This window comes from Varroa destructor, unplaced genomic scaffold (assembly GCF_002443255.2).
Source record: "Varroa destructor unplaced genomic scaffold, Vdes_3.0 BEIS01000002.1, whole genome shotgun sequence".
NCBI lineage: Eukaryota > Metazoa > Arthropoda > Arachnida > Mesostigmata > Varroidae > Varroa > Varroa destructor.
The window spans coordinates 5959976-5972845 of NW_019211455.1; the positions used below are offsets into that span (position 1 = coordinate 5959976).

General features: G+C 41.3%; 1 long non-coding RNA gene across 3 annotated transcripts; it reads left to right on the forward strand.

Annotated features, from left to right (window-relative positions):
- The first annotated feature begins 158 nt into the window (after nucleotides 1–158).
- Nucleotides 159–12338, forward strand: LOC111245850 (uncharacterized). 3 transcript variants are annotated; one of them, XR_015321883.1, is made up of 7 exons: nucleotides 159–1178; nucleotides 1772–3559; nucleotides 3736–3935; nucleotides 7607–7721; nucleotides 7826–8953; nucleotides 9195–9386; nucleotides 11849–12338. It is a non-coding gene; the product is annotated as an uncharacterized LOC111245850 (long non-coding RNA). The 3 variants fall into 3 exon arrangements; XR_015321881.1 differs by having other exon boundaries at nucleotides 1772–3935; nucleotides 7826–7956; XR_015321882.1 differs by lacking the exon at nucleotides 7826–8953 and having other exon boundaries at nucleotides 1772–3935.
- The last annotated feature ends 532 nt before the right edge of the window (nucleotides 12339–12870 follow it).

A 12870-nucleotide genomic window follows, 5' to 3' on the forward strand; every position in this document is an offset into this window, starting at 1 on the left:
TGCTGGCTCCTACAGCTGCTCGCCTGCTCCTGTTTTACGGACAGTGCTGCTGCTGCTGCTGCTGCTGCTGTTGCTGGGTGGCTGACTAGCGAGCTGCCGCGGACGAACGACTAGTATAAATTCTTGCCTGCCTGCTCTACTGCCCTCCTCTTCGCTCGTCGGCCAACGCTCGTTCTTTCACCCGCTGGCCGTCTGCTGGCAAGAGCAGAAGCGGCAGAGAGAGACCAACTGACCCTCACCTCCACATCGATATTTGGACATAGACCCACATAAACGCCAGCTCACAGAATTGACGCGCGGCCGAAGCGGTCATACTGCTCGGCCAGACGGGGCACGCAACGCACTCACACAGAGCTTTCGCACAGCACAGTCGCTCAGCCCAACCAAATGAATGAAATAGCCACAGCGTCGGAAAGTGCTGCTTCGTTGACTAGCTGGCTAGGCAGTGCTGCCGGCTGGCATGGTCGGCGGGTGGTCCAATGTTATTGAGGACCAAGTTGGCCGGGCCGCTTGCTCGCCTCGACGATCGTCGTCCAGCAGGAGCTCATGGCGCATGCGCCACAGCACCAACAGGCAAATAACAGGACATACGAAAAATCGAAGGAGAGGGAAGGGCAAGAAATTTCGTTGGGTAGCGGTGCCGCCGCTGCGGCTCGAGGTTGTACTGGTGATGCTGCTGTTAGCAGCGGAAGTATTATGGTAGTGGCCACAGCAGCCAGTCGTGATGGTGGGCGGTGGTGGGAGGTAGTTGAACGCTGGCGCTGCTGTCAAATGCTGAGGGAACGCAGGGGCTCGTCAAAGATAAAGAGAATTAGTGACTGAACGAAAACTAGAGAGGGAAAGATAATATAACTAAACGATTCAGTTCTCAAGGGCCGCCACGTTCGAAGGGGCTAGAAAAGTTTGGAAGCGGCGCAACTTACCCCCACCCCACTCCCCAATCCGCATACACACACAGCCCCATCGCTACAGCTTCTTCTGATCCAATTCTGTCTCCTTTCACTCCAACAACCCTCGATGCTAATGATGATGATGACGATTATCATTGTCTGTCAGTGTACGTGTGTATGTCTGCCCCGGACCGCTTCTCGCGTTCTATGTACCGCTGTAACAACAGAACAACAGCAGTCTTTCGGTACGTTCGCCAACATAGACGAGACAGCAAGCAGAGTGGAAAGGTTTGTAGTTGGGGGATGGCCACTAGGGCTGTTATTGGGAAAATGCGCATACAATTGATATACGCAAATATTTGTTTGAAACGACGCAGAGGAATTCAATAGAGCTGCGTAGTAAACCTATTATAGAGGATAATTATCGTTACATTCTAGTAGCGGTTGTTTGATTACCTGTACTAGTGTTATTGAAATTTGGTTACATCTCCGATATTGTTGGGCATTCGTTTTGCATGGCATAGCTTGTTTTGCATACGGGCTCCATGAAAAAGCCCTCGACTGTTCTCATATGGTGTTTCACAAGCACGTTTGTCGCTAGTTTAATTCCAGCCTAAAATAGAGCCGTTGATCAGCTTCGATGTGCTAGAGAAAACATCAATAAAAGCGTTTGTTTGCGAAAACAATATAGACATGAGACTGGGTAGATATAATCTTTTACAGGTTTTGGATAAGAACAAAGCATAGCATAAAAAAAGTGCTCGGTTAGGCAAGGAAAAAATCGCTTGTATGTATTTATTTTTTTATCAAGAAATTAAGTTTTCAGCAATTTTTTTACGAGACAATTGTGTATTGGTAGCCGTCTTTGTTGTCTATTTCAGAAATGTTAACAGATGGTTCGAGTAAGACTACCAACTGATTGCCTAATATGAGTCGAAGAGACAAAAATTACCCGCAAAAACAACGTGCTTTCTAAGAACGCATCTCCTAGGACTTCGGAAAGAGCCAACTATGGTCGTTTGGTCGCATTCGTCTTTTCTTTTTTCGCGTTCCCTGATTGCCCCGGTTTGAGATCATCCGCCTTATTTTTACTGTCTTCTTTTGAAGTGACGATTCCGCATCGCCCCGCACGATAGGCGCATAGCGACAGATCCCAGACGTAACGAATACTGTTTCAACAACACGCCTTTGTTTCAAATATCGACCTATTTTGCAGTAAACGTAAATGTTTAACGGCCCCTCTCAGTCAGGTCTGTTAGTCATGACCTGCAGTATACACTGCACTACACAGAAACGACTTGTGTTTCTTAAACAAAAATACAAATGGTATTGAATGCAGCCGTAGTATAACAAGTGAAGGACTAAATTGCTTACTAACGGTTAGTGTAGGAAATGCCCGATTTACGTGGATGGGTATACGGTTTAATATCAGAACTGGAAATCTTGCTTGAGCCAAAGCGTTCATTTTAAAAAATTCTCTTCTAATGAAAAGTAAGTACTTTCGATGAGAATGACGTTATGCGATACGATAATTCCGAATGGATATTGTATCGTTACTGTGTTATTTCGCTGTTTCGACCAGAGTTGTCAAGATTGCTAACTTACGAGTGTAAAAAGAAGAAACAATAAGAGAGGGCAAAAAAGGGTTGCCGTTAACTCCGGTTCAAATAGATCAGGTGTCCCAGAAAATATATTGGGCGATGAGAACAACCGGTATTGTCTTGCAGCTTAAATATTTACTTTAACTTATAATTATTAGAGTCATTTTGCGTATACATTTTCTGCTGCATGCAAAAATTCACGTATCATAGCCATTTTTTGATCAGTGATTCAAGTGAACAGGAATACCTTCATTAACGAAGCCCAATATTGGTTTCAATTTAATACCTGTGAAGTAAGTGACCTTCGTGAGTCGAATTTAAGAGCTAATAGATGCTTCAGCAAACAACGTTCTCCAGTTCTTAGAAACCCAGTGTGAACTCAATTTCAGTACTGTCTAATTACGTTCGAACATTCAAGCCTTTTTACAAAAGCAATGAAAAAACATTCTGGAAGCCAATTTAGAGCTATTAATAGCTAGAATTAAGCTTCATTCACTCGACTACTTTAGATTAAGCTAACTGTATTTATATTGTCTTCTTATACACTTGCTCCGAACTTCCAAATACAGCCTTCTATGGTTTTAAGTTCTCCATTTATTGGTTACCAATTTGTAAAAGTTCTCTTCGGTTACATCGAGACGCATCTACATCAATAAAAAGTCCATCACTACGGTTTTACACGCAAGAGATATGCAGCCAGCAGAGTACGCCCAAAGCTAGGTCTACGTAGAACGACCTACGACGAAATGCGTTGCGCTGCCTTTCAAAGTTTTTGTAAGAGGTCCTGACGATGGCAATAACAACAGTGATACTGCTTTTCGGGCACATTTTACAGCCGAAGCCCTCCTCACCGAAGCCCTCCTTGCCAGAGGGCCTCCGATGCGAGGGCCCGTGGACGAGGAAAGACGACTAGTTCGCTTCTAGAGGTGGCATATAAATTAGTGACAAAAACTGATTATTTTATTTCATCCCCCTGCCTTTGTTGAGGTCGAACCATGCGCCACTCGGCCTCGCTTGTGATGTTACTTTAGGGCTATGGGCACCGTTGAGCCACTGAACAGTCAAGCAGTTCAGTAACTACAGTGCAGTACATAGGACTTCTTTTTGATCAAAATAGGACGGAGCGCGCATGCCAGAAGCGAATCGATAGCAATTACTCGAAATGATCGGTGTTTCATCGAACGTTACAAAACGTCATGAATGTTTCCATAAAATTAAATTATGTGCATGTGTTTGTTTTTCAGAATCTTCAGAACAGCCAATAACAGTAAAACCGTACGGACTTCATGAATACGACTGTCTATTTGTCATACGAAGCAAGTGCTAAACGAACCACTCTAGCGGTAACGGATTTTGGCAAAGGCTCGAAAGTTTAATCGGGGAAAAAGCGGCCAAAAAAAGAAAAAGAAATAAAGGAAAATCGCATTTCGGTCAACTAGACACAGTAAATTTTTAATATTTTTTCTAATAAAACTGTTAGAGACTACATGACGCCGACCCCGGAATTTCAACGGCTAGTTAATATGATCTTTTAATAGTCGACATTGCAGAAACGTGAAGCGCTAATTCGTCTGATCTTGATATACTTGACCAGTTTTACCGCGCGACGAAGCAGAGATTACGGGCCGCTTGGGGCTTGCATAACAATACATAAAGATCCTCCCGCGATCGGTTTTCGGTATCCATACAAAACTCGCGCAGGTCCTCATCGTGCAGTTATTACAAAAGATGCTATGCACATGTATTCACTCTGTGTTTTTGTACGCGGACTTTATGTGGACTTGAGCACGCTTCGGAGGGTTTCTAGGAGCACCGATCTCATCCTGATTTGTCAGTAATATTGGTTTCCGTGGGAGACCTCAGTGCCAAGCATGCGGACTTGCATAGGCTCTCAATGCCATCTGGGGAAAAGAGGCTTCACCTAGATGGCTGAGGGTGAACAATTTTGAAGTCTTTCGTTCGGCAGAAACGGAGGGCGCTACTTGCTAAAGCAGAAAAAACTTTCTGCCATTTTTTTACTTAGACCTGTGGCTGTTCTTCTTATTCTTGTGGTTTATAAATACACGTAAAATATGATAGCAACGCATACAGACGGCTGCTGTATCATTTACGCCATTGAACCAACGACGTTCGGTTTGTTTGGCGTTCTCCTTTGCCACTGTACTATGCGTTCATTCCTATACAAGCGTTCGAAAGTGCTCCCTCCTGTCTAAGTCTGTCGTAATTTCGTTGAGCAGTAACCAGAATTTTCTGTCGGGTTCAGGCTTTATAGACCGAACTAGGAAAGGTATTTTTGATACCTCCTCTTCGTCATTTATCGAAATCAAAGAAACATGAAAACAATACAGTAAAGTATAGCAGAGATTAGAATTGAGAAGATTGCCTAAAACTGGTTTGTATGGCGTCTTGGAATTGGAGAATGCACCCCCCATACCACGCTCTGACGTATTATAACGTTTGGAAAATTAGTAACTATACATTTGACAGCGAAAAGAAGGTTCAAAGCTTAACTAAATAGGTTCTGCAAGATTAAATTTGTAAGAAAAATAAATACATTGGTTGGCAAACAAGAAAATGTCGTGGAGATATCATAGTAATCGGCAACACGTACATAGTAGATCAATTCGTTGTTAGATTTCAAATTACACGCTGGATTCTTTGTTAGGTGCTAAAAAGAAACAACGAATTAATATGTGTTCAAATCAAATTTATGATGTTTTCACCGCCTAATTTTTTCGATCACCTAAGTCGACGGTGACCTAGATTGGCGACTACTATAAGCTATCTTTCGGAAAGCTGTAGCTTTATCCGCGTTTGAGATTTTCGAAAATATTCGAAATCGTTTAGCTTCCTGGCGGAATGATACCTGCGCGCCAACGAAATGCAGGCTGATTCGGGCTTGGCGAATAGGAACCGGATCTTTTTACGAGTAAGCAAACGGGAAATTTCCTAGACAGTTCTTGGAAGGGCCGGCAGTCACGCTAAGCTCATTTCAGAGTGTTCATTCTATATCGCGTTTACGAGGGAAATTGTGAGAAGAAAATGGTGACATCTGCACTGCTTGCTTGGGGTTCTTGTTAAGGAAAGTAAGCACAGAAGTGGTAAAACCTTGCCACTTTAAACGATAGAGTGTTTTCTAAAGGTTTTGCCTACCCACAGGCAATTTGCAACAGTTGTCATAAGCCTAAAGAACTCCGCCAGCGCTAACGACGATCTTACTGAACGTAGACTGTGTCCTTCATTGCTCATCTGTGCAGATTTAGTTATAGCGCTAGCTTATTCTTAGGGTTAATCAATGTCAGAATTGCTTTGCATCGAACTTTGCTACAGGGTGAAATGTTGCTTGTACCGGACCACAGCACCAGCCAACTAGCCCACGTGCGGAAATATCAATTTCACATATATATTTTTTAATTTATATATATATATATATATATATATATATAGCCAGAGAATCTGAAAGAGACGTGGGTTTCTTTAGAAACTTTCAATATGAGTTTCGGAGAGATGAGGGAAATTTTGAACTCTTATCGTCAGCCGATATGCTTGTCCGGTTTGCCTGTGCATTTGGGTGAAATCACACCGCGCTACTTGGTACCTCGCCCTAAAGAGTCAGAGCTCTTTAATTCTTTTTAAGCCATTATTAGACTTTGTAACTTAACTTTCAGTTAAGCATTTTTTCATACGCCAATCTTTCTTTCCTGCAAAACTGGACGTGACCTGAGTGAGAGATATTCTTACCACTAATCCTCATCTAAGTTCACTGCTTCCTTTACGGTCGGCTCTACGCTGGCAACATTTTGCTAATTATGAAGATGGACGATTACAATGGGGCGAGCAATTACGTGATTCTCTTCCCGTGGTGGCTTAGCGGCTAACACACTTGTCTATCAATATTAGTAACACGTTGCGGTTCAGGTACGAACCCGGGCATAGGTACATTTTGTTTTTGGTTGGGAGCCATCCGTCTGACGGAATTCGTAACGCCGATACCGGACGTCACACTCGAAACATAGAGATGATCGAGTTTAATCCCAGAGCGACTGTGAAAACGATGCTCCTAGCATGACCAATAATTACGCCGGTGGAAATTTCGAGTTGTTGCCCTCTACATAAAATATTCTGATCCTTTCAAAGACTTAAGCAGAAATCAGAATGCTCTCATGTAAGGGCATGTAAGGCAAATTCAAGAAGTTTAAGATACAGTGCAGCGAAAATGTCAGCACAACATGGCAGCTTTTCGAGCAACTCCATCATATTCTTTCTTAGGATTCGACCTTATCGATCAAGCCTTGCAGTTTAATAAGATTTGTTCCTCCGGCCGAACCTTGAGTAGCGCTTGCTTTCACGAGGCCTACGAATATAAGATAGATCGATTTTCATTGCGCAGCTTGTTATTTCTTATGTTTATCTCTATAATTGCTGCGTATTGCCGATAATAAAATCTTTTCCAGTGTTGCGAGCCTGACGCCAATCCGGAAGGGAGTGTTGCTGCTAGCCTACCAGCCGCTGCTCGTGCAGTGTACTATGAAAAGCATGCCATAAGTTGTTTAGGAATGATCGCCGTCTCTTTCGATTCGACTCCTAACTGTACTTCGGTGGGATACCAACGTGGATGGGTGCTTGCAGGATGAATTACTACTCAAAAGACTAGATGGTCCGACAGTGGGTCGGAGAATTATATTTGGCTAGTGCAGGAACTAGGCCTGATATATTGTCATTTGGAAAAAGGCTTCCAATAAGATGCTAGCGTGACCTGTGTCATTGTATTGGCAGATGACTAATGTCCGATCCATCCGACGACTTGTCTGTGCTGAAGCCACAATTACCTGTACTTGGTGTTTGTCTGTATATGCTCTATATCGGTTTTCGACAGTATTAATGTTCTGCGGATATACGTGTTGCGTTAATACTGCTGGCATACAATAACGAACCAACGCTTAGGGCGGCTTCAAGCTTACCTCGGAAGCAATGGGGAGCTATTGAAAAATGAGTTTTTGGTCATACTGGATTATTTTGCATAAGGTTTCTATGTGAAAGGGTAACCGTATCTTTTCAGAACCGCGTCTGGCACAATGCATATACCTAATACAATTTGTGCTATTGTGTCTGAAGGCGAAAATCATTCTGTAGAACATGGTGGAACTGAATGGCGAACATCATCAACTGCAGTTCCCGTAGCCGCCCTTGCTAAGCCGTTGAGAAGGCTCCTGCTGCTGGAGTGATACAGGTTTGCAGACTTTCTCGAATAACGAAGAGACACCTTTTGTAGATGCATGTATAACACGCGTTTAGTTAATACTTCCAAGTACTTATAGAAGACTGTTCTTTCAGATAAATTGTGTGCAAGTATTTTTATTACGCGCGAAGGCGAACGTTCGAGATTCCCGTACGGGGGGTTCTTGTTGAACCTGAAGCTTTTTCCTTCTTTTCGGAAGCTTCATCAGGAGTTGCAGTTTCCCAACGTAAACGCTCTTACAGTTCTACCCCTCTTTTTTGTGATTTATATGGTACCAGATGCAAAAATCAATGAGCTGTTTTTATAAAATAAAAACTAAGAACTGTGAAAGTCTGGAGCTATCACATGATTACGGTTGCCGGCTAGCGGCTAAAGTCTTTAGTTAGGTCCGAAATGTCTTGCAGTACCACGGCCGTTTTTAGTAAATAGATAGATACATAATAATTTTTTTAGAATGCTCAAATTAAATTTTCTCTTTCTCTATATCCCTCTTTAACATATATATATACAGAGATGGTCCCCTACTTAAGAGCAACTTCAAATGACGCTAACGAGAAATAACTGAATCTATTTATAACTTTCTTTATTACAAACATTATATATTTCAGATTTTACCTAAATAAAATGTTTTTTCGACTCTTTTGTTTTTATTCATAGCAAAAATTTGTTTCCCTAGTTTTTGACTGCTTTTTCACGTACATCTATTTCTCTGAATTTTTCTCTAGTTCGTTCTAAGTATTATTAGCGCACCTTGCTTTTTAAGTAGGCTATCGAAAAGAAGTCGAGTGGAATTACATAGCATGATGTGGGGGGCCATTTGACCTTAGCCTGCTTGGAGGTCCTTTTAGAACGCGATTATGTTGTTTGTTACGTCGAGCGGCGGACCATCCGGTTAAACTCACATGTCTTGCAGACTTTTTTGAACGACGATAGTCTGGGACCATCTCCTCGCAGAGAATAGAGTTCCGTTGAAAATAGAGCCAATGATGCTTATCGCTCGCACGCCGTAAAGCTTTTTTTTTTTTTTTTTTTTTCATGTAAACCCCTTTCGTAGCAAGGCCGGAAAGTTTCAGTCTACGACAATCAACGGGTGATTGGCAAACTTGAGAAGAATATCAGTGTGCCGCCATTTCAGAAAGAGGGCCAGATGCGAAAAGATCGTTAAAGCGAATTATTGTAATACAGAAATTCAAAGAAGCTTACTTTATTGGCATTGCATTTAGGTAAAATTCTAATGTGTAAAGCCTCATAATACCTTATTTAAAAAGATAACGTTTGACACATTCAGTTGTTTCTTGTTGGCGTCATTTTGGAGTCGCAAAACGCCTGCCTTTATATATCTATAGGATGCATTTATAGCGCATATAAAATTTCGGCCTAATATATAGAATCGTTACAAGCGAATTCAACAGACAGTGAAATTGACCTTGAAATAGCATTTTAGCGGAAATTTGTGTGTTTCAGTAATGAGAATTGGAGTCTTCAAGACCAGCAGTGTCGGGACACGAAAGACCAAGAACGCATTGCCCCAGTCGAGGAAGCTTTCCACAGAAGCGGGGCTCAGAGTATAGAGATCCAATTTCACATGTTCCAGAATTACAACCCAAATATGAAAACGAGGAAGCTGAGTATAAATGGGTCCCCCGGGAATTTTAGGTCAGTCGAGTGTCGTGTACTCCACGTGCAATTTGCGAAACTTAAATTAACAAAAAACATACCTGGAGCATGCAGTCGCCAGAGGCGAGGCATGATTCAATCTCTACCTCCATCTGGAGGTAGTTCGTGTGGCTTCGAATGTAATATGATGGTAATACTTACGGTGCACGTAAGGAGCATGTGCTACTATGAGATAATCACCAAAAGGTATATAATCGCTGCTTCGAGTTCTTCAAGAGACTCATCGACTGTTTTGTATGCAATTGAGGGCACGCATTTTCGTTACTTGATCACAACGGCAATCTCAACGCCATATTTTTAATTATTTCGTGGACTGGGCAAAGGAATATTCAACATTCGACCCGTTTATTCTCTCGATCTCAGTCCTTGTGACCGCGGGACTCTCCATACCCTAAAAGGGCAATTAGTGTGCAAACATAACACCATCTATTTACTTCGACAGGCCATATATATATATATGTATATATATGAAAATTACATTTGGGAACGCGAATGGTAAATATAAAGCTGTCCGGTAGCTGCCAGAGCGCCGGAACAAGTGTGTAAAAAATGAGGGACAGCACCTCTAACGCGTATAGAGGTCATTACTCTAGTTCAAACGTTATTTAATTTGAAAGTCCGCCAGACTCGCTTATAATAATCTATTACATCCGTAAACCCGGTGACTACTCAGTTTGTGATAATACATTTCTACATGGCTATATTTTAATAATTATTTTGCTCTATACGCCTCTCTCATATGGATATTAGTAGGGAATTTGCAATGGTCCTAAAAGAAAAAAATATATATAGGAAAGCTTTTTATTCGTTGGTTTCAGTGTCCAATTTGAACTTGAATTTCACGTGAAAGAGATTTTTTCGTCTCTTTGTACCCATGTAGGTATGGAACGATTCGCTAAGCAGTTCAGTGGCCCAGTGGAAGCTGGCCTAATTGATAAGGCCGATAAACTGACCGAGATGTTACAGTTTTGGTTTCGTTGTTGGCTTCGAAATTAGGCTACGTCTTATCGTCTATGGCGTGTTTGTAAGGTACTCACTAACTCCGTTAAAGGTTCCCACGTACGAACTTCTGATCAACCGTTTAATCGTTCACTTTCTCTAATAGCATTATATAACATTAATAAATGAGAATTAATGAAATATATGTGATTCAAATATTCAGTACTTTTAAAATCTACACGCCAATGGTTACGAGGTGCCACTAGATCCTCTAAACATGAATGCAATTAACACAGGATTGAGATTAGCTGAAAATCAGGTTCAGTGTTTTGTGTGTGAAAACTCCAAGTCTACCTAATATAAAAACTAATGTAATTATAAGACAGCAACGTTGTGAAAGAGTTTATTTTGCCCCGTCCTATAAACTTGTTTTATAAAATTACTTGAATCCAGCAGAAAGAGAATATAAGCAAAAAATACTTGACCGCAAAAGACTGCTCCTCCCGGATAGCTCACTCATTTGCGATAGCTTACTCTTTCAAGATAAAATTTAATGCTACTGCTTAGCTAGACGAACGTTTCGGACGTATTGTTTCGTTAGTCCGTCGGCAGTTCAGTGCTTCCGCGCAATACCAAGCAAGTTACTCCACTTTGAAGACAGTATCTTGATGCGATCCAATAAAACACGCGTGCACGACCCGTTTTCGTAATACGAGCGTTTTAGAATGCGACATAACCTTCGTTACTCTGCGCAGTGGAAATGAGCTTGATACTCTATATGCCCGTGCGAAATTTATGATAGGCGTAACTTTATTTCGAGGTAAAGACAAGCTTGCAACGCGGACCTTCTCAACCGTCCGTTCTCATCTGCCGCTTAGAACTAATACGGCAAGCGACGTACCGAATATTGCACTGTTTCTGTAAAGCTCGAGTTCATCTTTCAGACAGAAGGTTAAAGTGGCAGAACGAAACTTCAACGATGTTGGTCAAAAAATTGTCCGCTATATCAGTGTATTGGATTGCTATGATCAGCTCAGTCGGGCACGAAGGACGCTTGTTCTTTTCTACGTTTTGTGATAATAACTATTAGTATTACTATCATCATTGTTACGTTATGGTATAGAGTTTTGAATAAACTCATTTGTTTGTAAGCATCCTAAAGTAAAGTGGAATCCGAAGGAAAATAGTTTGATTTTCCGTATTACCAATCCAGTTAACGCCTGCTTTAAGAAATCGTCTTTTCAACGACTACTCTTTAGGTTTCTGATGGCTTTCTTTACAACAGGCCGACTAAGACTCGTATTTGCGCGTGTAAGCTGAACTTAGTGTTGACAATTTCACACCTAGACCTAAAATATTTAGAAGCCCCTGGTTCAATTATCAAAAATTCAAGCTAACCGTAGGAAGATTCGCTATCGATAGATGCGAATGTAGTACTATCAAACGTGCAGATAATTTTAACATGGAAACAAAATGATTTTGAAATTATCGTTTCTTCACAGCTTTTTGTGGTCATCACAAGTTATTCGACGGAGCGATAATCTCTCCAGATGCATCAGCAGCAGATTAAGCCAGGCGGGCTTAAATGGAAAAAGAAGAGCGAAGAAAAAGATTTGGCCAAGTCCTTTGTTTCTAGATTTATCAGAGGGTTTCAATATTGATGAACGGGTGCACAAGGCGGAAGGAAGAGAGATATGTGCAGCTAGGCCCAGTGACGCCCAGAGAACCCCGGAAAAACATGTAATTTAATTTAAATGAAACTATGCACCCGTAAAGCCAACCAGTACCCTAAAAGCATCAGCCATAGAGCTGCGTCGTTACTGTCTATAATAGATAATACATCAGCTATAGAAAAGCAGTTCATGACATCTGTGAGCGGAGACCAAACGCTGGACATACACCAAGATAGTTGAGTTATTAACTAGTGCCATTTTATTTTTTTTGATTTTATTAATTATTATGTATTGGATAATAAACTATAATTAAGATGGATGTTGTATCTGTTAATGCGTAACGGAATGTTGATATAAACCAACCTCTCCAATGCTCGAAATATTAAGTAATCCTGAGATTTATTTCTGAGGCTTGCTATACAAAGGATTTCGATTGATATCGTAAAGGAATATCTCATATGCTACGAGTTACCACAATCTATTAGATATGTGTTTGAGCGATTTTTTTTTACCGGACCAATATTTCCGCTTGAAAAGAACGAACACAGTTGTTAAGTGGATATGAAAATAGCGTTCGTAGTCATCTTTCATACTGACGACATTCAACTCTACTCTGAATCTTGTTTTTAGCTGAGGTTTCCAGTTTTGACAATACGACAGGACAAATTGTGCCTGTGATTATCTCATCGCTGGCCTAGGGACAACTTCGCCAGTTCTGCCTTTTTCTTTTTTAATTCGGACCTGCTAACTGTCTCGTAGCGTCTCTAGGCAGCCGACTAACGAACTTTATTAATAAAACTAGCATATGCTTTATAAATGACCAAAGCTAAAAAGCGTGAACGAAAAACAGC